Genomic DNA, 24,063 nt, shown 5'->3' on the forward strand with positions numbered 1-24,063 from the left:
CCCCAGAAGAAGTGTATTTAAAATGCTAAAGGTAAAATCTCAGAAGATACTACCCTTCTAGCACCAACTTAAACATCTCAATCTTTCATACCATTGAGAAGTCAAATCAGTCTTTTTCTGAAAGTCCTCAAAGTCCATGGAGGGCTGAAGAATTGTGTGCTGCTTTTTAGGCAGGCCAGCCTTAGTGAAGTTACAAAATTATATTCATTAAAAACATTTTTTAAAGAGTATTAAAACCCCCTGGCCTCACAATGAACAGGACTGAACAATGACAAAGTAGCAATATTGTCTGATTTGCTGTATACTTGCTATTGAAAAAAATTCTATGAGATTCATTTTAAAAAATGTATGTCAGCATTTGAAACATTTCATTAATACAGAAAACTATTCCCTAAAATTGGAGACAGCTTCAGAAGTGTCTGCCTTGGTGTTGGTTTTATTTCCTACAGAGTTGACTGCAATGTTCATTTTATTTAAAAAGATAAAAGATATTTATGTGGAATTATTCTTATAATTGTGGAATTATTATAAAATTATTATTACTAGACATACTAGTAGCACTAGTAGCCTGTGAAATTATCATGTAAACATGAGTTGCTTTCTCCACTACAGAGTTTCTTCATGGAGGGTCAAATCTATGCCTAATATACTTTGGACTCCCCCAGCCCATGTCTTTTGGTACCATCCTTGTCCTGTTGCAGGTGCAGAGTAAAGCTGTTTCTGATAGACAAGTTTTTTAATATGTTTGCATATGTGCTTTTACAGCATATGTTCCTTTCTTCTTTTCCATCTTCATGGCCAGTATAGCGCTGAACATAAAGAAGGTGCTTAATGTAATACACTAGCTTTGAGGAGAATACATTCTCTGAGGATGATAATGCCAGCTAAGAAATTTTTTTATTTTTATTCTGAACATTCTAGATTTTAATGCATGTACTGAATCAAAAAGAATACTTCCTTCTGGCACCAATGACTTAATTGGAAATTATTAATACTCCTTTAATAAAAAAAACTAATTTGAAGAACTCTGGGAAAACTAGGAGACACAAATTAGGAATTCTCTCACAATTCTCTTTGCCTTCTCACGTTGTCAAATGAAAATTAGCAAGGAATTTTCAGACCCAAACTTTATGATTATTGAATGATTAAGGAAAGGACATATCTGAAAGTCTATGAGGTTCTTCCAAGAACCTTCTCACTACTTGTTTGTTTGTTCTTACCACAGCAAAGAAAGTCATTTTTTCATGTTTTGCACCAAAAAAATAGGTTAGTGATAAGACAGTTGCCATCACACTTATACATGTTTTTGTAATATGTCATTAAATATTTATATACCCTTCTCTTTTACCCATCACTGAGTTATTCTAGGATGTATACTTCTACCTTTTATCTTTTATGACTGGCATAGTACCAGTAGCATAATGCTTCAGTTATCTACTGCTGCAAATTTAGAGCCTAAAATAACAGCAGTTTCTTTGTTTTTCATGATTCTGTGAGTTGATGGGCCTCTGCATTCTGTTGGGAGCTGAGCTGTGGCTGAAAAGTCCAAGATGGCCTCATTCACATGTTTGTCTAGCAGTGTTGGCTGTTGGCCGGGCAGCTCAGTTATCCTCCACATGGTCTCTCTTCTTCCATTAGTGTAGACCAGCTTTCCTAATGTATGGTGACTAGATTCCAAGAGAATAAAGCTCAAGCTGCCAGGCTTCTTCAAGTTGGGCCCAGAACTGGCACAGTGTCCCATCTGCTGCGTTCTATTACTCAAAAAAAGTCACAAGCCCAGATCAGATTCAAGTGGAAGTGAAACAGAACCCATCTCTGGAAGGGAGGAGGAGCAAACCAATTCCTGGGTGGGAAGAGTTGTTGGTAATCATCTCTGAAGGCAATCTTAGTTTTTTTTTTTAGCTCCTAGTAAATATTTGTGGAATTAACAACTGAGCAGTAGGAAAACCCAGTCAGGATGACAATCAGAATTGAGAAACATCAAATACTGGAGAGAGAACATACATATTTTTGTTTTCTCCTCTTTCCCTGTTCTCCCCCACCTCTCTCTTTTTTTTTCACTTATTAGTAAGTTCTGAATAATAAATCTGCATTTGCCTGAAAAAGAATGAAGTGACTGACATTTCAGATAGAGGAAATTCCCTATTCAAAGAGCTAAGGTGATGAAATTACATAATGGGTCTGAAGAACAGCAAGTAATTGGATGTGGCTAATAAAATGAGATGTTTGTAGAGGAGTGAAGGGGCATGAAGATGAAAATGTATGAGGAGTTTGTATATTATAGAAGATTAGCATCTGTTCTTTAAGCAATGTAGAATTTAAGGATTAGAAATAGGATAACATCATGAACATCATGGTGAGTTTTCCTAGTATGTGTCTAAAATGGATTATTTATGGACTCTATTGAAAACAAAAGTCATACATGCTTTATTCTTTGCTAGGTCTTCTATTCTTAAAACTCTGCCATAGTGTACCTACCATATGCTAGGTAATGTTAAATTAACTTAAGAAGAAGGTTGAATACTTGATTATTAAGTGAATGAAGCTATCATGTGCCAAATTGTTCAGAAAAAAACTAAGTATGAGGGAGCTCATGCACAAGATTTTTTGCCATTAACTGGAGCCCTAGGTGATGAACTTTGCATACAGGCTTTGAAAGTCCTGATGAAGATGAATGGATCAATGTGAGATCTTGTTCAACTAACCCTTTCAAAAGGAAAGCTTTGCATAGATCACATCACTTTATTTATTTTATACCCAAGACATATTCTAAGTAGATATTTCCTGTTATTTATATGATTAAATGTAAGTTACCTCTATTATTTTAACTCATTATTTTACAATAACATAAATATTTTAGTTTTGTCATTTTACTTGTTCTCTTTATCTCTTTGAATTTTGGCCTACCTGGAATAAAGACTCATTATATACTTTGCCTACACCATGTTATGATTGGTCTGGAGGGAATAATGGTTAACAGTTACCTTTTCAGTTAAAATTTTCTAGGTACATAAAATTTTTTGTACATAATTTGATTATAATATTGATACCCACTGCAAGTATGTGAGATAGGTTGTTTGGGTATTAGAATCTCTTTTACAAATCCAAAAGGACAAAAGTGTGCCATTTTGATTGTTTTAGTAACTGATGGTAGAGAACCTATGCATTTATTCTGATTTCAGAGAAATTGCTCCCAATGAACCATATAAGTAGAAGCAAATAAAAGATGGACTCAATGAAATTTGGAAGAGACTGGAACTACTTCTTGTATCTGACATCTGGGTTCTTTGCTCTGTGACCTGTGGCTTGTTGATTTCATGTTTCTCAGTAATTGCTTATTTAATGCCTCAAGCTGAATACCTCCTGGGTGACCAAGACCAAGAACAAGTACACATTTTTCCTTCAGATCACCTGACCATTAGGGCTACAGGCCAAGTCCAAATTTACATCATTCTGTAATATACAGGAGTACCCAGTTACCATGCTTCAGCATACACAGGGCTCCAGGGACATGCCTGTGGCTCTGCCTTCAGGTTCCCCGACAGCCTTTGGACAAAAGTTGGAGAGCAGACTGTGGACTTTATAAAGTCTTCCATATGCATTTGGAGCCTGTTATTCTATAAACTGAAAACAAATTCCACTAAGTATTTAAAAAAATGAAAATTTGGCTCAAATTTCCTTAAAGACGGTCACTAACCTTGATTAATAGAATGGTTACATTTATGGAAGTGGTGGTTAGAAGATAAGTTGATGATTTTTTTCAAAAATTCTCTCTTCTAAAAAGGGAATGCTTTGTAAATGAGAAATGAGCAGGTACCTTCCTGAGTTTCATCAAGGATGTATGGAAAGAATAAGCTCAAGTGGGCCTTTCCTATAATCATTCTTGCTTACATCTCTTTCTTCCTCCTCTGCTTACCCTAGTGTGTTCACTTTCACATTTCCCACAGCCTTATTTATTCTTTTATTTTAATCATATGGAAGGACCCAGGATGCTTTTTAATTCAATATATTCAGACACAAATTCATTCTGGAGATACTGCTGGGTAGCATTGGAATGCATTAATTCTGGTATTAAACTGTCTTCCCTCTGTCTTTCTAGTATCAAGAATTATATTGTGAATGAATTCATGATCACATTTTTAAAGATGTTACTTGGGAGGCTGATCAAGTTACTTGTAGCTGTCTGAGTATCCAATGTTGTATTTTTAATGTCCTACTATGGGCCATCTAGATGTGAAATTACAGGCTCTCATACACACATACTCACACACCAACACATACACATTCCTTTACAAACTGGCCACTACTCACCCTGATTTCTCATTCACAAGTAATGCTATGTGATGTCCATGTGGATTGCTTATTTCTACTGCTCAGGTTTCCACTGAGAGAGTTTTTTCCTTACACTTCAAGCTTCTTGCTCTATTCCCTCACTCCTTTCTAGGAAAAAAGGAGTGTATTCTAACTGATGCTACAGGGAGTAGAAACTAAGGATGTGAAAAGGGATGCTCCCCCTTTTCTCTTTGGGATATCTTGCTTGCAGAGAGCTTACTCTTTGGTCTGTCCTTGGGCGTGTGGTGTGCTGACCTGCAGGTGAGGCCCATGGGTTCCGAGCATTGCTTGCAATGTGATAAGTAAATTCAAGGATGTAGTATCCCTAAGTCCATGTAGTTAATAGTCTTAAATCCTTATCCTGCAAGCCAGCCTTTGAAAGCCATGTATGTGATATATTTATCTCTATCTTCCTGATTCATTTCTCTTTCAATGTGATCAGAACTGGGATAGAGAAGCAAAGGTGCAATTGATTAGTCCCCTTGAACTCTAACATCTATGACTGAATTTTTTTTATCTATAGCTCGTTGTCAGGCTCCTCTGAATGTCCTTCCATGTGATGAGAATGATCTCGTGATATCCTCTTTTGCTTCAGTTAGTAAGCCCATATTAATTCCCTCCATAGAACTAGAAAGAAAAGTACTTTGCCTAAGACATGTATGGTGAAAAAAAAAGACATGTATGGTGCTGAATAATATAACCATAACTGCTGACAAATATGAACAGGACTGTGGAAGCCCAGAGGCATGCAATTTATTTGGAACTTTCCTATAAGACACTGTTTTTTCTTGGATGAAGGAGAGGTACCAGAGTAGCATGTGATCATTTTTAATTTTTTTTCTTTCATCAAAAGAATCCCTTTGTTTGAAGATTTATTTTAGTCCAATTCGTAGAAGAGATAAAAATGATGCCATCATAGACAAAATGGGGTGAAAGTCCACAGTTAGATACTACCTCCTTTTCCATTATGATGCCTCAATAATACCCTTAGAATATATGGCTGGAACTCATTTTTAAGACCAGAGAAGAAAGATCACTGCACTGGAAGTCAAGCACATGAGAATTTATGTCCATAAACACCTAAGTGAACAAAGAACATTTGAACTGGTCCATTTATTTTTTCATCTCCTGTGGGAGACAACTGGTCTCCTAAAATGCCTCTGGCTTATAGAATTAAAGATAATATTTTTAAAACTAGAAGATGACCCAGTTTCTGAATTCCTATGGTATCACATTTCAACATTCCATTCTTTAATTTTCTACAGTGTCTAGACTAGTACACCTAGCGCAGAGCTGATAGTGCATGTTTCATGACTAAATGAGTGAATGAATGAGTAAATAGAAAAAGTTGGGGGATTCCTGGGTAGCTCAGCGGTTTAGCACCTGCCTTTGGCCCAGGGCATGATCCTAGAGTCCTGGGATTGAGTCCTACATAGGGCTCCCTGCATGGAGTCTGCTTCTCCCTCTGCCTGTGTCTCTGCCTCTCTCTCTCTCTCTCTCTCTCTCTCATAAATAAAAAAAAATAAAATCTTAAAAAAAAAAGAAAAGAGTTGATAGCTGTCCTTAGGAGAAGCAGAATGCAGGAACCAAGCATGTACTATGTAATAAAGAATCTCATTCAGAAAGTTCTCTATTGACTTTTCAAAGATCAGAAATCTATAGACCTAAAATTACCTTCTCCATTTTCAAAGGTACATTTTCACAGAGAAGTCCCTGTCTGTTGAAACATACCTCTCACCTGCTGAAAACACCTGTTCCTGATATATTTTGCTTCTTTATTCTGCCAATGCATTGTGAAGAGATTACCCATAGGCTTCTAGAGCAAAAACAACAACAACAACAACAACAACAACAACAAAACATTGTTTCATTTAGTGGCAAGACTGAATCTTGATGAGAAAAATTCTTTTTCACGTGTATCTAAGTTTCTAATTTCAAGCACCCTTTTTTCTTTTCCTGTAGAAAATAAACGCCAGGACTTTAAAAAAGAAAAGTATTGTCTCCTCACTCTCATCCCTGACACCTTGTACCTCTAAACCGTAACTATTGACATTTATAGGAAGACTGTGAATGAGAGGTTAGTATCATTCTTTTATATCTGTGGATCCCAAAATGTTTGCTAAAGTGCTCCAGAGCACTGTGGCAAATTCATAGGAGGCTTTTAGGATAATTTAAATGTTTGGGTGAAACAAAACCTTTGTTGGACATTGCCTAAACTACTACCTAAACGTAATTCACAGTTTCAATATTAGATTAAGCTACTTTCCTTCAGATGGTGTCATATCTTTACATGACTGGACTCCAGAGGATTGCTATAAAAAGAAAGTTCATAGGGTTCATTTCTTCTAGGAGTTATACCAGGGATTGAGCCTGAATTGCTCTTTCTCATGAACTGGTGAGTTAGTATTTCCTATGTGACATCTAGTTACTGTCATTCATAACCACAGGAAAGAAGAGTTGCAGAGAAGACTTAATAAGGAGAAAATTGATGCTCAGATATCTAGAAATTAAAGAGCGTGTGCCACAGCCAGTGGCTCTATTACCAAAGGGAGAGGTTATAGGTAAAATATATAGGAGAAATTGTGCAGAACATTGTGTGAATCCTGCATGAGCTACAGTAGTGCTTCAGAATTCACCGGGAAAATGCAACACAGAGATTGGGAAAGGACATAAAACACAGTGTGCCTCCTGCAGAGTGAGGCTTCAGAGGAGCATCCTGATGTTGGGTATCTCAATGGCTTGCAGGTTTGGCACACTGGGTGGAAAGCAGAAGGCACCATGGAGGGCACCTCTCTTTGTTCATGAGGAAGAAATTCCTTAGTTGGTTGGTAAACAGTGAACATGTGAGGAAAGCAGAATCAGAAGGAGTAAAAAGAACATATTAGAGACTCTACCTGGGGACTCCCAGAAACATCTGAGGAGACTTCATGGAGGGGGGTGCTGTTACATCAGCAAGTTAGGGTGATTAATATGTTAATATGAACACCATTATGGGGCAGCCCCAGTGGCTCAGTGGTTTAGCGTCGCCTTCAGCCCAGGGCGTGATCCTGGAGACCCGAGATCGAGTCCCACATCGGGCTCCCTATATGGAGCCTGCTTCTCCCTCTGCCTGTCTCTGCCTCTCTCTCTGTGTGTCTATGAATAAATGGATAAAATATTTTTAAAAATATGAACACAATTATGTCCACAAACTGCTGGGTATGGAATTTTTCTTTTTGCACATTCCCAATAGAATTTATTTCTTCCTCCACTGTGCCTTGGCTTTTTCCTGTTATCTGTAGAGGGTAGAAAATGGAAAAAGGCCATATGGCCATTTCACTTCTGTTTCCATATGCTTTTCTCCCTGACTATACTATAAGCTCTTTGAGGGCAGGCACCATGATCTTGCCTGTACTTTTTATTCCCTCACTGAATACAGTGGAGGAAAAAAGAGTAGATGCTCATTAATGCTAATTAACTAGAATTGAATTGCGTCTGCAACCTTAGAGAAGACTAGATGACTGAAGTATTATTTTCTAATTTGCAACTAAGAGGCAACTAGCAAGCTTCCTCATAATCAAAGAAGTGATAACTATCAAAGCACTATTAATCAAAATGTGTTTTATTTCCTACCAGGCTTTACTCATTAGGAAAATGAGGGAGGGGATTTATGTGCAGGCATAAATCAAAGTTTGTGATGCTAAAAGAGTTGTGTGCTGCTAGAACCAGACAAATGACCCCCAGCTTAAAAGAAACAACATTTAAACCTCCCTATGCATAGAACTCTCTCCAAGAACATTGCAGCTTTCTGTAACTATGGGAATGTTGAAACAAGATTTAATATTGAAGGAGAGAGATTTACTTATACATTGAAGCATTGTTTGTATCTTTTCTATGTAATTCCAAAATTATTTGGGTTTTCTTTTACACCATCTTATTGAAGTGTCCCTACAATTTATACACATCAATAATAGAACTAGAAATCATGATGGAAATAAAAATAAATAAAAATTACTTTCTTTCTATTGATAGTTATGAAAAAATGAATATTCTTGTTAACTAAACATTCACCATATTCCAGGAAGGAGCTAGAGCATCACAATATGGAAAGACAGGCAAAATCTGCCCATGCTGGGGAACTAGGTGCAAGTCTCAGTTATCACTGGATGCCATGATCGTATTGTCTGCAACAGTGAACATAGTCCTGCCTCTGGTTTTACAACTATAGATAGAAAGGTTACTGGCTGGTACATCCCTTACTTGAGACAAAAGTGAAGGTAATCAATAGAAATGTAGGGAGAAAATTTGATATGGCATATATGATCTCTGGGCTTCAGTTTTTGGATTCTTGCCCTATAAAACAGAAGGGAAAGGAGAGTTTTGTAGATGCCTTAGATAGAATAGATAATTCTTAAGGATTCATTTAGTGATAGCCTTAAACCCCACTAAAATGTCCTTTATATTCTCAGATGTTCTGGAGGCTCATGAGTTTCATCCTAGGTTCATTTAAAAATGCTCTTGAGTTCCAGCCTTGTAACAGTATATTGTTACTATACCACTTTCTGTTTGCTCTTTATACACATAACTCATTTGCTTCTTACAAAAATCTTATTAAATCAATAACATTTTACCATTATCTCACAAGAAACCTAAGCTTAGGGAGTTTAAGAAATTTTTCCAGTCCTTCATGTGGCTATATGACATAGCTGGATCTTGAACCCATATCAACGAATGAGATTGATTCACCACTAATTATATTGCAACAACCTCATAGAAACAGAACATGGCTTGTAAAAAATCAACTAATTTAAGTCATCAGTAAGTGATGATAGAGTCCTTTCTAGATGGATTTACAACTTTCTGTGCTAATTTCTATAATTTAAATGTGCGATATAGATTTCTACCTCCGGGCTAGACAAAGATGTATTCTTTTATTCCAAGAAGGTCTTAGGGGAAGAAAGATTTCTGAGTTTCCAGCCATGAAATACCATGAGAAGTGCTATAAAGAGACATAAACACAACGACAAGGAGAGTTTCAAAAAATGAGAGATTAGCTCTGAGTTAGAATATCTACTAATTTTACTTTAACACAGGACCTGGGTGGAACAAGAGACCTTGAGAGAGAGAGATGGAAACACTAGGCAAAGGGTAGCATAAACAAACGTGTGAAAGCAGTGAATGAAGACCTCGTTTCAGCATAAGATATTTTAGGTAAAGAGTTGGGACAGGATATAAAGAAAGGGAGGTGTAAGATAAGGCTAGGATCTTAATAGATGTAAAACAAGTTGTTTGATATAATTTCTCCTTTCCATTTAACATATTCCTGGAATTTCTAACATTAATATTTAATTACCATACTTGAGAGAGATTTTGATCAAAAAGGAGTGCATCTAGATTTAAAAACTTTTAAAAATGTTTAGAGACTAATGTCCAGCATATTAAAGGTAATAAGTAAATATTTCTTAAATGATTGAGTAATCACACCATTAGTGGCTATCTAGAATTTGTGATGAGTTTTCAAAATCACTGATTTTTTTATTGTATAGGCAATATGAATTAAATTGTAATGAGTTTTAATTTAAACTTGTTCCAAATGTGAATTGTTTTCCATAATAAAGTATGTTCTAATTATTACCAGAGTAGTTCATATTTGGTAATGGCTGGCATTGCTGTTGGGTAGTCCATTAAATCATGAAGTGATTGATTTTCTTTTCCTTTTCTACTTTCAAGGGGATTATTTCTACCAAATATAATTGCCCTTTAGTGAACAGTGTTAGTTTGATGTACTGTGAACTTCCTTGGGGATGATCAGCCTCTGTGAATAGTAGCATTAATCTAATACAGAAACATTAGTGGCTTGTAAGGATTAATTCTATTTTAAGAACCTTTTACGAACCTTGAGTATACACATGCTCCATAATAACTTGTTCCCAATTTCTCAACTGTCACATCTTTAATTTGGTTATTCACATTGTTTCTTCACAGTTGTTGATTCAAAAATCTGCTATACATCCTTTACATAACATTTTCAACCACTTCTTTCTTTCTGAGAATAAAAAATGGATGACAGAAATGCCATTGGTGTTTAAAGCACATGCATCAAAGGTAGAATGGGTCTTTCGATCTTCCTTCATACTGTAGCAAATAAATAGCCCAGGTTTTTCCTGATTAAGTTCTGTTTCTTCTATGTTGTCAGCAGAAATTTAGGTTTAAATTTTGCATTCAAATTTCTAAAACAATTATCACTTCACCTGGGCCTTCCAACAAGTTAATCAGTGGTTGAACTGAGATCATCATCACCTCATCAAGCAATTGCACAGAGTATCTGCTAATTCAGTTCCAGTCAATTAATCCTCAGTGGAATGAAGCTGCAGAGCAGATGGAGATGGAGGGAGTTTCTCCTATCCAACTCATCATTGGTCCTAACTCATCAAGGAACCAGTAAGCTTTCCTTCTGGAACTTACAGTTGATGCACGAAGGCCATATCATTTTCCTATTTAGCATGATGGATTATAAGATTCTCTGGGAAAATATTTGCATTGTGTAATGATCATAGGCAGGAAATGTTTTTCTTTAGAGAGGGCTATTCAACAGCAGATAAGGGATGCCTGCCTGTTTCTGGCAAGAGAATTAAAAATAAATAAATAAAAGGGAAGCATAGTCTAATATTATGCCTGGGATTAATTCTAATTGATCCCAGAGAATTTAGAACCTAAGTCTGGAGAGGTTAACATATGAAGTAAAGCTCCTTAAAAATAAATGACTTTTCTATTGACAGTTTGATGGCTATGACATCTCTGGGCATAATAGCCTTTTTATCCTGAAAGATCACCAAATTGGGGGAGGACAGAGCTGAGCTTTGGCTTATTATCATTTGTCACACCTCAGTTCCTGTGGGTGACAGTATTGTTTACTAGCATACTAGATGGGTCTAAGCACTTAAGAGAGTATACATGTCATCTGGACATAGGAAAGCTTACTTTATAACCTCCCACTGGTAAATGTTTTCTGGCTGAAGCCCAACATAGGCTAATAGGAACATGGTAAATTAATGAACCATTTATTCTTTTTTAAGAATAATTATCTATGTTCTCAAGTAAATCTTTTATCTGAAAGGCTATAGCTTTTGAGGTAGGAAGCATCCACAATTTGAGAAATTGAGGGAAATGAGCCTGCCAATGTATCACTGTGGCTGGATCCAATTACTCACTTTTTCACCTCTACGACTCTTCAATAATTTTGACTAAACATATTTCATGAGGATAATGCTGTGAAAAAACAAAGCTTGAATGAGAGAATTCCTTTATGCAAAAAGGTTTAAGGCCATCATTCAATGAACTATGATGGCTGGTTTAATGTTACAGGGGGAAAAAGAAGAATAAAGAATTTAAGCTCCAGCAGATTAAGCACCATGCCATTTCTCAGACACTTTTTTTTTTTTTGGCTAGCATAGGGCCAAGCATACATCAGACATTTGCCCAAAAGCTAAAAGGATAATGGTAATGCCAGAGTCATGAGTCTGAGCTTTTCTGTGCAGTGATCCCATACTTCTCTCGTAGTCATGTAGGTGAACTGTAGATGTTTCAGGATAATAATGCCTTTGTTTTAGTCAGTAAATCCTTTCTTAGCAAGCCATTGGTTAAGGTTGGGCTGGGGGTAAATGCTCAGTAGTTAATTTGAAGAACTGTAAATATTTGGAGCAAGCCAGAAAAATGGTGTAACTTTGTGTATGTTGCTAATTTCTAAGTCTTGCTTTTAATTGCTCTAGAAGGACATTTTGAAAGTTAACAGACATCATGCAGAATCCTCTAAGTGATTCAATTTTTTTAAAAGGCAAATCTGTTAAAAAAAAAAAAACTATCTGATTAATATTCTGCTTTGTAACTTACATAATCCATATTCAATTGCTTAATGAGTTTTTGATTGTCACAATGTTCCTTGTATGTACTTGAAGGTGAATTGAAAACAAAAGTAGTGGAAAAATATACTGAATACTCAAATGCTATAGAAAAGCCATTCAATTAATAATCAATATTTGATATTTGAGATATATATTTGTATATATTTAATTATTAAAATAATATTAAGCTTGAAGTCAGATTCAAGAAAAAGTATATAACATGGGATTTAAAAATTGTGTATTTATATAAACTAGCAGATCCAGACTGGGAAGAAACAATGCATTGATTGTCTATATACAATTGTAAGTAATGTGGTAGAGATTTTCTCCCAAATCCCTAACATGATAACATATCCTTAAATAATATGACCTGATTTTTAGATGAATTACAAGCATGGTCATCTGTCATGACAAAGAAAATCAAGAATCCTCAAATAGATCATTCATAACGTCATCGTACATACCATTGTTTAATCATTTAATACATTATATTATGATTATATATTTTCATGTTTCTATTTCTTATAAGACATTTGGGTCTTATCATTTTAGTTTTGTAGATTCAACTCCTTACACGGGTGCTATAAAAGAAAGAAGTATTTATTTGATAATTTATTAGATATTAATAACATTAATTTGCAGAACTTGCCTTATTCTTTGGTTAGTACTACAAAAAAAAAAGAAAATCAGAACATTTCATTATTTTGAAAAAGAGCGAGACCAACGTTACAAAATTTATTTTTGTCTAACATTCCACAGCATTAAAATAAGCAAACATTGAGTTTCACCAAATATCAGCTAGGGATTTATTTCACAGTGACTTGTTCTGGAAAAAAAGATGCATTCAAAATTCATATGTTCTATACAAGCCATTCTGGGATGGCAGACTAGTTGCTTTAAATATATATATATATATATATCTCCAGACCCTGTGGTCCATCTCTACTACACTATGATGAAGAACTGAGAGTTACATACTTGAGCAAGGTATATACTTGGACAAGAACAACCTTGGGGGAAAAAAAGTGTTCTTTTGAGTATGACATGCTTATAGGATGTCCTTATAACTAGTCAGGAAACGAAGTCTGAATTTTATTTGCATAGATGAATGTTAGCTTTGCCATCTGGTCATCTTATTGGTTAAAGACAAAGATATCTAGAGCTCAGGATAGGATATTGAATTGATCTTGACTGGATAGTTATTGAGTTTCCAAATATTTTCTAGAATACTTGTTTTTAGTTATTCTATTTTAAATATTATTTTATTTTAAATTACCTCAAAACATTTTTAAATTATCCACAGTATATATTATGTCCATACAACGCTCATATTTGTTTATGTGACAAGATATATGTACCTAGCTATGCAATTTTTTTTGTATGAATACCTACTCATGAAATTTTGAGACTTCAATAAACTTTTTGAAAGGAAAGAGATAGTGGATCTTGAAACATAGTTAGGATTTGGATATACACATATTTATTCAGAATTTTATGAGAGATTGGCTGGATCCTCTCTTATTCATGGCAGAGCAAACTAGTCTGGATGACTGTGTAGTAGAGGTATAATAAAATAGAAATAAGGAAAAACATTTTTAAGATTATTTATTTATGGAATCTCTATACCCAACATGGGGCTTGAGCTCTTGACCCCAAGATCAAGAGTGGCATTCTCTATTGACTAGCCAGCCAGGCTCCCAAAATAAAGAAAATTTAAATACAGGCTCAAATAAATGGGCTTTAAAACTAGATGTTCTTTGGTATCTTCTTTTGAGGTCTTTCTCAGCTTGTTGATTTACCAAGATGTTTTAAGCATGATCAAAAAATTAAAAGAATCATTATAGATAAAGTAACCAGAATTTGGAATTTAATTATTCTTTCGTATTATTTTTACATTGTTCCTTTTATATTTGCTATCTAAGATTTTGTCATAAGCTTCTTTTTGATCCTGATGGATAAGTCAATGATCTACCATTTGATTCCCATTTATTTAAGGCTATTTCTTAAAGATGATGTTTAAAATATGGTATACATATAATTTACTCTGATTCCTACTTGAGGAGTTCTCTTGCTAACTTAGTAGCCTTTATTGAACCCAGAGAAAATTGCTAGTTCAGTGATTGCCGGGTCTTAATTAATTACAAACTGCTTTGCATTACCTGTGACCTATGGATTTATAGTTAGAGAGGAAGCATCTTGCAAAGGATCTTTGGGGCAGAAAGATATGGAAATAAAAATCCATCTCTCTGTTTTGCCTTTGTAAAGAGTGGATATTGTCAATGTAATTATGTCTGTGTGTTAGTAAGGAAGCTTTATTCTCTGCTTCTCAAATTAACATGTGGAAAGTCTTCAATTAGACTAACTGTACTGGCTTTTCTCTCCATCCTCCATCCCTATAAGAGGAGGAATATGTTATCAGACTGATGAATTTAAAAGGATAAATTCACCAGGCTCAGCTCAGCCCATTTGTTTCTCTTCTCTTGGATCTTTTTGCTGTGGAAGATACATTATGATCTGCTGTTACATTCCAGTAAAGGGACTCTGGCAATACTAAATACTGGATTCTGGGGAAATAACTTGGCTTTGGTTAAATCCTTTAGTTAGGATTGGTCTGTTTGCCATGCATGCTAAACTGAAATTCTTTATATTCTTTCATGGTAACGGCACATAAGAGACTTGGTATTGTTGAACCAATGCAACTTATATATTCCTGAAAGAACATTTTTCTATACTGGAGTCTGGAATTTGTCCAGTTTTGCCAATAAGGGATGAATAAGTCTGTTTAATATTAAGACAGTGAATGTCAATCAACTCTTTTATTGGCAGATCTAAAGTTATATTATAGAGCTTTTTTTCTACCATTAATGCAGCTAATGTTTTCTTTTCCATTTTTCTGTCTTATATGTTGCACAGTTGGTAAGAAACGGGTAATGTTTACCAATCCTGTAAAGCCCAAGTCATATGCCTATCTAACGATAGGTAGCAATCAATTTTAACACCTCCTATCAAACCTATTTCAGGTATGAACATAAGCACATTAAGGGTACTTTCTACATGACCAAAAATCCTGGCCCCTTTACAATAGTTGTAAAAAAAAAAAAAAACCAAAAAACACTGTAGTTAATCTTAATCCCTACACTGAGCTTCTATTGAGACATCTTATCTTTGATCAAAGTTAAGTGTATCTAGGAATTTCTTTCTGATATGGATCACAGATACTGTGAGAACTTATGGTATATTGTATTATTATTCCCAAATGTTTACTGCCATTCTCTATCACATTTGTCATTTCAGGGCTCCACCCTTTGGGAGGAATGTAAACCCCACCTTCCACTGGTGTTCAGCTTGGCCCACTGACTTGTTTTGTCCAATGGAATGCCAGCAGAAGTAAGGTAGGCCATGTATGAGAGTTTAAAAAGCCGTCCTTGAATACATCATTGCTTCTTTCCCATGCTTTGAAGTATGCATGTCTCAGATGTGGGCTGGCCACTACTTCAGCCTGGATCTCAGCTAATAAAGGTAAGAAATAAACCCTTGTACTCATAAACCACTGAGATTAATTGCTTCTGTACATGACACAGCCTGTCACATGGTGGGTAATATGATACAGATTCAGCAGTAATCATCTACACACATATTTTCCCATTTCTCATTCTTGTTATCATTATATATATAATATATATCATTATATATATCATATTATCATTTATATCATATATCACATTATATATACATATGAGCATATGTATATATATGATCCCTTATCCTTTTCTCCTCCCTATTTTATTCTTCCTTTAGATTTCTGATTTTCTGCTCATTTGTGTCTGTTTGTTGGTTTGACCTCCTCAACCCACTTCTTTTTTAAAAAGGCTCTGTCAGAAATCTGGTCTTAGCCAGAGTTGAAAAAAAATCAATTTTCCTAAATTGACTCACCTGGGTGGGGTTTATATCCAACTTATTTTATTTTTGAAAAGGTCTATGAGAAACTTTTGACATTGAACATTTTGAAAAATCTTACTTATAAACATTCTTTGGTCTCTTAGCATTGTCATACCATGGAAAAGAAGAAGGAGGACATGCATAAGATTTATATAGCTGACAGAGATTTCTATGTACTGTGTGCACTACATTTATATTTTCAGCTTAAATCATTGAGTGATTATTTTCTGAAAGAATTTCGTCTTTCTTGGGGGAGGTTGAAAATCATGTCTACTCGATGATTTATTAAGTGAATAAGTAAGTGAAAATGAACAGACTGGTACTGATTTTTACCATAGGCAGCAAATTATGAATAATGATTCTTCCATGCTTGAACTCCTTTGCAGTGATTCTGCAAATAATTCTAGTTTTCTCAGGTTGTTTCAGCCAAATGGATTTGCATAGGCAGGAGAGGCTGAAAGACAGCAGGTTAGGCTTGAAGCACTATGTCGGGGGGCACGTTAGAATTTTATTAGAAATATGGGCTTTTGTGCCATTCGGTGCCCTGCGTTTATCACTGTCATATGCTTGCAGCTCTGTAACTGAAGGGAAGACTAGAAAACATTTAGAATAGGGTGATAGATAAACAATATATGGGTTAAAGGACTTTTAAAATGTACTTAAAATACTAAAGGTCTCATAATTAAACTGAAGAGCTTTAAGAAATCTGTGGAATCTGTCACTGCCTACCTTTATAAATAAATACTGTTAACTGGCATTCTTTGAGAAGAAAACTGCTTCTTTTTTCCAAGGTAGTATTTTTAATATATAAGACTGAACCAAAAGTCATTTCCTTTTTTTTAGGTCAAAAGTAGTTGAAATTTGGCAATTTCATATTGTTCAAGCAAATAACTTAAAATTTGCAATCCAAGTGCACCCCATGACAAAATGTCCATTTCTCAGTGTGCACTTTTGAATCAACATGCAGAATGTGCATTTGTAGATTTATAACGATCAATTTATATTATAACATAAATATTTTATACCATAAGTATTTTGCTCCTACTCTAGGAGGATCTCTAGAATACAAGATTTTTATTGATATGTCATAATTTATTAAATTATCTTAATATTGAGCACATAGTTGAGTAGCAAATTTTGTTTGCTTTTGCTTCAATAGATTATAGTAAAATACCCTTCTCCCAGTATATACCATGTGTACATACTACATATGTTGCATGCTTTTCTTTTTCAAATATGTCTATGGTTTCTTTATTTTATACCATTTTGCTTTCCTAAAGTATGAATTTAAAGTAGGATTGTAAATAATTAATTTATCATCTTTAATTCCATTACATAATTATAATATCCTTATCTTCATATGTCAATGTATGTATAAATATTATCTCACTTGCTAGAATTTGAATTTACTACATTTCTAGTGAAATCTAATGTTTTAGGGGGTAAATTATCTATTAATGTTTTGGGGTCATTTTTTTCTATTGCAGGCTTTCATGTTTTCCATGCCTTAATAATTTTCTCATAGATACATGCAGAGATGTTTGATAAATGTGAGAAGGCGGGGAGCAAGGGAAGTCAATGTGCAAGGAGAAGCAAAGGTGACCCAGAGAGAACATGACTGGGAAGGAGGAGGAAATCTGTCAGAGCAGTGCAAATGTAATATGAAGCCTCAACAATGCAGAGTCAGGATAAAGTGTGGAGATGTGTCTGATCTCTTCGATTTTTTCTTGTCCCTAAAACTCCCATCCCCTCACCCTGCCATTCCCTGAATCTGTACCTTTGTAAAGTGAAGGCTGCATTAGAAAGGTGAAAGACAGTTTCATTATGCTGTGAACCTCAATGGGAAGAGGCAGTAGGCAGGATTGTGGTCTGGAGTGTGTGATGACAGGATGTGTGCTCTGGAGGCACAGGTCCTCAAAAGGGGACCCCACATGAGCTGGACTAAAGCAAAAGGCAGTGGTGCCTTGGAGGCAGGACACAGCTTCTAGTGTATCTGAGTTCCTTTGAAATCCCATGTGGGGACACAGATGAGAACTCAAAAGGAAAAAGCAGAGGTTCCTCCCCAAATATACTTAAGCTTTTAATCTGTTCATATTTCTTATTTGTAGGGAATCTGATTTAGAAAAACAATTATTTCTTGGCATTTAGTGAAATCTCAAAATATTCCTTTATGTTTTACATTTTCACCTGGGAGATTTAAATGTTCTTTTATTCAAATCTTTAAAAACAGCTTTAAAACTTAGTATTTTTCTCTTTTCTTAATAATTTAATTTTTTATGATGAAATATGTCACTCATGTAGAAAGTTTATAAAATGCATATGTAAAGCTTCAAGAATAATAAGATGATTATTCGGGTAGTTAAAAACTAGCTTAATGAAAAGAATATTACCAGACTTAGAGACGGTGAGAGTGGCCCCCACAGATTGCATACCCCTCTATTCCCCTGGGGAAACACTGTTCTGGATTCTGTGTTCATCACTCTCACAGTTTTATTAAAGATAGTCTATTTTCTTTTTATTAAAGATAGTCTATCTTCTACCCATGCACACCTCAACAATATATGGTAGGAATGTTTCTTTGATTTGTCTCTGCTGCAAAATTATGCTTCAATTTCTCATCCAAGTGGTTACAAGTTTCTGAGTAGTGGAAGCATAGTTCACATTTTTATTCCTATAAGGGCATCTTAGAATTTATATTTACATTTTACGATTGATAGACATTTGGGTTTTCTTATTTTTTTAAAGATTTATTTATTTATCTTGAGAGAGAGGAGATAAGGGATGGAGGCAAGGAGTAGAGGGATAGGGAGAAAGAGTGAGAATCTCAAGCAGACTCCCCACTCCAAGCTCAGTGGAAAATCTGATGCAAGGCTCAATCTCATGACCCTGAAATCATGACATTAGCAAAAATCAAGAGTCAGACACCTAACTGACTGTGCCACCCAGGAGCCCCTGGCTTTTTGTATTCCCTTGAGTGAGTCTATTTAACATAAGAGTTTAATAATTTGTCTCTTATATGAGACACATATATCTTTCCTATTGTAGAGCTTGCCATTTACTCACTTTATGAAAACAGAACTTCATGAATCTGTGATATTTTCTTTTCATGTTCAAACTTTTTACATGTTGCTTAAGAAATGTTTCTAGGGGCAGCCCTGGTGGTGCAGCAGTTTAGCGCCGCCTGCAGCCCAGGGTGTGATCCTGCATGAAGCCTGCTTCTCCCTCTGCCTGTGTCTCTGCCCACCCCTCTTTGTCTCTCAAGAATAAATAAATAAATTATTTTTTTAAAAAGATAAATTTTTCTATCATGAGATCATGAAAAAGTCTCTGTTGTTTCCTAAAAGTTTTATTGTTTTTTCCATTTAAGTTTTTAACCCACTCAGAATCGATTTTTGTAGGGTATGAGAGAGGGATAGAAATTAATTATTTTGCATGATAACCAATTATTTAAGCACAGCTAGGTAGATGGTTCTTTTTCACTGATCTGATGGTCCAGTTCAGTTGTAAACCACATTTGCATACGTGTATGAATTTTAATGACTATAGTTTACAATAAATCTTGCTAACTGTTAGGGGAATCACCCATCTTGTTCTCCTCTAAAAGGACCTCGCTCTTTTTCATCTCTGGTGTTTTCATATAAATTTTAGAATCACTTTGTCATTTCCATGAACAATTCTGTAAAGATTTGGTTTGGAATTTCATTGAAGTTAAAAGTATATGGAAAACATTTACATCCTTGGGATATTCACTCCTCTTGTCTTACAATATATCACTTACTTTATTTAGATATCCTTTAATACCTTCAAAAGAGTTTTTAATTGTTTCCTTAAAGAATTGAAAAACTTCTGCTACCATTATTTCTAAACACTTTGTTTTTCCATCATAAATAGCAGTCCTTTCACCTTTTAGTCCTTAAAGTCTTTCTGACATTTTACCTTCATTCTATCTCCCATTCAAGTTATCACATGTAATCACATATATTAGTTTTGACAATTTTTGACCTTATAATCATACTTATGCTGTACACTCTTTTGTGTCTGACTTATTTTTTTCAAAAGTATATTGGTGATAGTGAGATTAATACTAAATAATGTATAAAGTGTATTATTCCATTCTAGCAATGTATTAATCTTTATTGATAGACATTTGATGTATTTCCAGCTTAGTGTATTAGTTAAAATGACACATACAATATTACATACTTATAATAAATATACTTATGAATAATTTGATGAACATGAGTATGCATTCCTGTTGGGTGTACATATACATATAAGTGAAAGTATGGTGTCATAGTCTATGAATATGTTCAGCTTTTATAAATATTATCAGTTTTTCAAAGTGGTTGAAAAATTTTAAAATTATCCTTCCATAGTAATATATAAGAGTTTCAGTTTCTCATTATCTCTACCTCCTTGCCTCCTTGTGTGATAGGCTTTTTGAATTAATTTTTATTTTTTCTGGTGGGTATTTAGTAGTTGTCTCTCATTATGGTTTTAGATCATATTCCTCTGATGTCTAGTGAGATTGGACACTTTTTCATAATGTCTATTGGCCATTTGATTTCTTCTCTTACAAAATGCCTGGCTATGTTTTTTGATACTTTTTAAAAACACAAATTGGAGTACCACTTATTTTCACTTTGAAATGTATAAGAATTTTTCATACATATTTGATAACAGTTTTCTATCATATGCAATTTAAATATTGTCTCCCACTTGCCATTTGCCTTTCACATTGTTGATGGTGTCTATTGATAAACATAAGTTCTTAACTTTGATTTTTTTCTTCATATATTTCCTCTTTACTATTGTCTTCTTCTAGAGATTATGTCAGGCATTTCTTATACTTAATTCTGTATATCTTTTTTTTATATCTTAGCTTTATCAGGTTGCGTTATATATAACTTCATCAAATGTGTTTTTCATTTTACTAATTCTCTCTTCAGCTATACAAACTCATAGTTTTTTTTTTTTTACTTCTTGATGAAGATTTGCCCTCTACATCTAAACTCAAAGGAAATAAAATTTCCTTGCTGTTCTCTAATGTGTAGTAGGTTTAGAATTTGTTTATTCTTGCGATATAGGTGTGCATTATGAACTCAAATTTATGTGAAACTTTCCTGATACTTCATCTTGGATACTTTTAAGACTTAAGGCTTATTTTATATCCCATAAATTTGTGTGGCTATAAATTTGAAAGCTCAAGAACTCCAGGGATTATTAAAAATCTTCAAGGTGGATACAAAATCAATGCCCAGAAGTCAGTGGCATTTCTATACACTAACAATGAGACTGAAGAAAGAGAAATTAAAGAGTCAATCCCATTTACAATCGCACCAAAAAGCATAAGATACCTAGGAATAAACCTAACCAAAGGATCTATACCCTAAAAACTACAAAACACTTCTGAAAGAGATTGAGGAAGACATAAAGAGATGGAAAAATATTCCATGCTCATGGATTGGAAGAATTAATATTGTGAAAATGTCAATGCTACTGAGGGCAATTTACACATTTAATGCAATCCCTATCAAAATACCATGGACTTTCTTCAAAGCGTTGGGACAAATTGTCTTAAGATTTGTGTGGAATCAGAAAAGACCCTGAATAGCCAGGGAGATATTAAAAAAGAAAACCATAGCTTGGGGCATCACAATGCCAGATTTCAGGTTGTACTACAAAGCTGTAGTACAGGGAAGCTGTAGCCATCAGGGATATACAGATCAAAACCACAATGAGATACCACCTCACACCGGTGAGAATGGGGGAAAATTAACAAGGCAGGAAACAACAAATGTTGGAGAGGATGTGGAAAAAGGGGAACCCCTTGCACTGTTGGTGGGAATGTGAACTGGTACAGCCTCTCTGGAAAACTGTGTGGAGGTTCGTCAAAGAGTTAAACATAGACCTGCCCTACGACCCAGCAATTGCACTGCTGGGGATTTACTCCAAAGATACAGATGCAGTGAAACCCCGGGACTCCTGCACCCCGATGTTTCTAGCAGCAATGTCCACAATAGACAAACTGTGGAAGGAGCCTCAGTGTCCATGAAAGATGAATGGATAAAGAAGATGTGGTCTATGTATAAAATGGAATATTACTCAGCCATTAGAAACGACAAATACCCCCCATTTGCTTCGAGGTGGATGGAACTGGAGGGTATTATGCTGAGTGAAGTAAGTCAATCGGAGAAGGAAAAACATTATATGGTCTCATTCGTTTGAGGAATATAAAAAATAGTGAATGGGAATAAAGGGGAAAGGAGAAAAAGTGAGTGGGAAATATCAGAAAAGGAGACAGAACTTGAGAGACTCATAACTCTGGGAAACGAACAAGGGGTGGTGGAAAGGGAGATGGGCGGGGGGTGGGGGGATAGGGATGACTGGGTGATGGGCACTGAGGGGGGCATTTGATGGGATGAGCACTGAGTGTTATGCTATATGTTGGCAAATTGAACTCCAATAAAAAAAAATCTTCAAGGTAAAATCTATTTTGGGATGCCACTTAGGAACGAAAGTCTGGCTTTTACTTTGATTTTGATTTTGGCCTCTGCAGGTAGCTTCATTTTTTCTAGATCAGCAATGTGTTCTTAATTATTGATTTTCTTTTAATCAGCACTTTTATTTTATCTGTTATTTAATTTGTAGGAAGAAAGGCCATTGAGGGTATCTGGTCTGCCATACAGCTAGAAAGAGAAGTCTAATTATCTTGATCACAAAAACTCATGCACATCAAAATAAGTGTATTTTATGCCTTATTTTGAGAAAGAATGATTTTTTTTTGTTGTATCCATTGCTTTCATTAAATAAAGTTACTGAGGATTTGTCCTGTATTTAACTCAACTATCTTTCCAAGTATAGTATTTTTAATGGATTTATTTCAACTTATTTTTAACTATAGTGTTATGTTATTCATAAGTATTAACTTTTGCTGATTTTCAATAGCATTTTCATAAAATTATGCCTATAACATTAAATAATTTAAACTTTTATGTTTTGTCAACTTAAAGTTGGTTTTTCATTTGTATACTTTTGAATTATTTTTTTAAGATTTATTTATTTATTCATAAGAGACACAGACTGAGAGAGGCAGAGACATAGGCAGAGGGAGAAGTGGGCTCCTCGCTGGGAGCCCAATGTGGAACTTGATCCTCGATCCCAGGATCATGACCTGAGCCGGAGACAGGGGCCCAAACACTGAGCCACCCAGGCATCCCTTGAATTATTTTTATATAAGCTCTCATAATATTTGTATACTGTTTGCTTATTAGAATACTTGTTTGGTTTTGTAAAGTTTCATCTTGTATCTATTGAAGTAAATGCTCTCACTCTTAACATCTTCCAATGAGTCCCATTTAGAAGATTATTCCTAGAGTACACAAATATACACTAATGGTTCTTGAAATAAAGTAAGTGAGCAAAGGAAAAGAGTTCTCAAAGCCAAATTTGGAACAATTTTAACAACAAGATAAATAAAGTAGCACTAGGTTATTACCCAAAATATAAAATATATACCCATGAATCCATATTGATATAAATATGGATAAATAATGCTTGAATAAACTTATAAATGGAAAAGAGACAAATTTCCCAAGCAGAAGAATTCCAAATAAATCAAAAAGATACTCTACTCTAAAAGAAAGGGAGCTCAACTCCTGACCTTTTAAATTTGGGCTTTGCATAGTGACTTCCTTCCAAAGAGTAGAGTATGAGAAGGGGAAAAAGTGTAACTTTGCAATATAGAAATCTGACAAACATTACTTCAAGAAATAGATGATCAAGGTCAACATTAACCATCATAAATCATGTTAATACAATGTATCCTTGACATGATATTATGACAATGACATTTTACCTCTATTATATTCCTCCCTAAAATCCATAACCTCTGTCTCACCAGAAGAAAAAT

The sequence above is a fragment of the Vulpes vulpes genome, chromosome 8, assembly GCF_048418805.1.
Source record: "Vulpes vulpes isolate BD-2025 chromosome 8, VulVul3, whole genome shotgun sequence".
Classification (NCBI taxonomy): Eukaryota; Metazoa; Chordata; class Mammalia; order Carnivora; family Canidae; genus Vulpes; species Vulpes vulpes.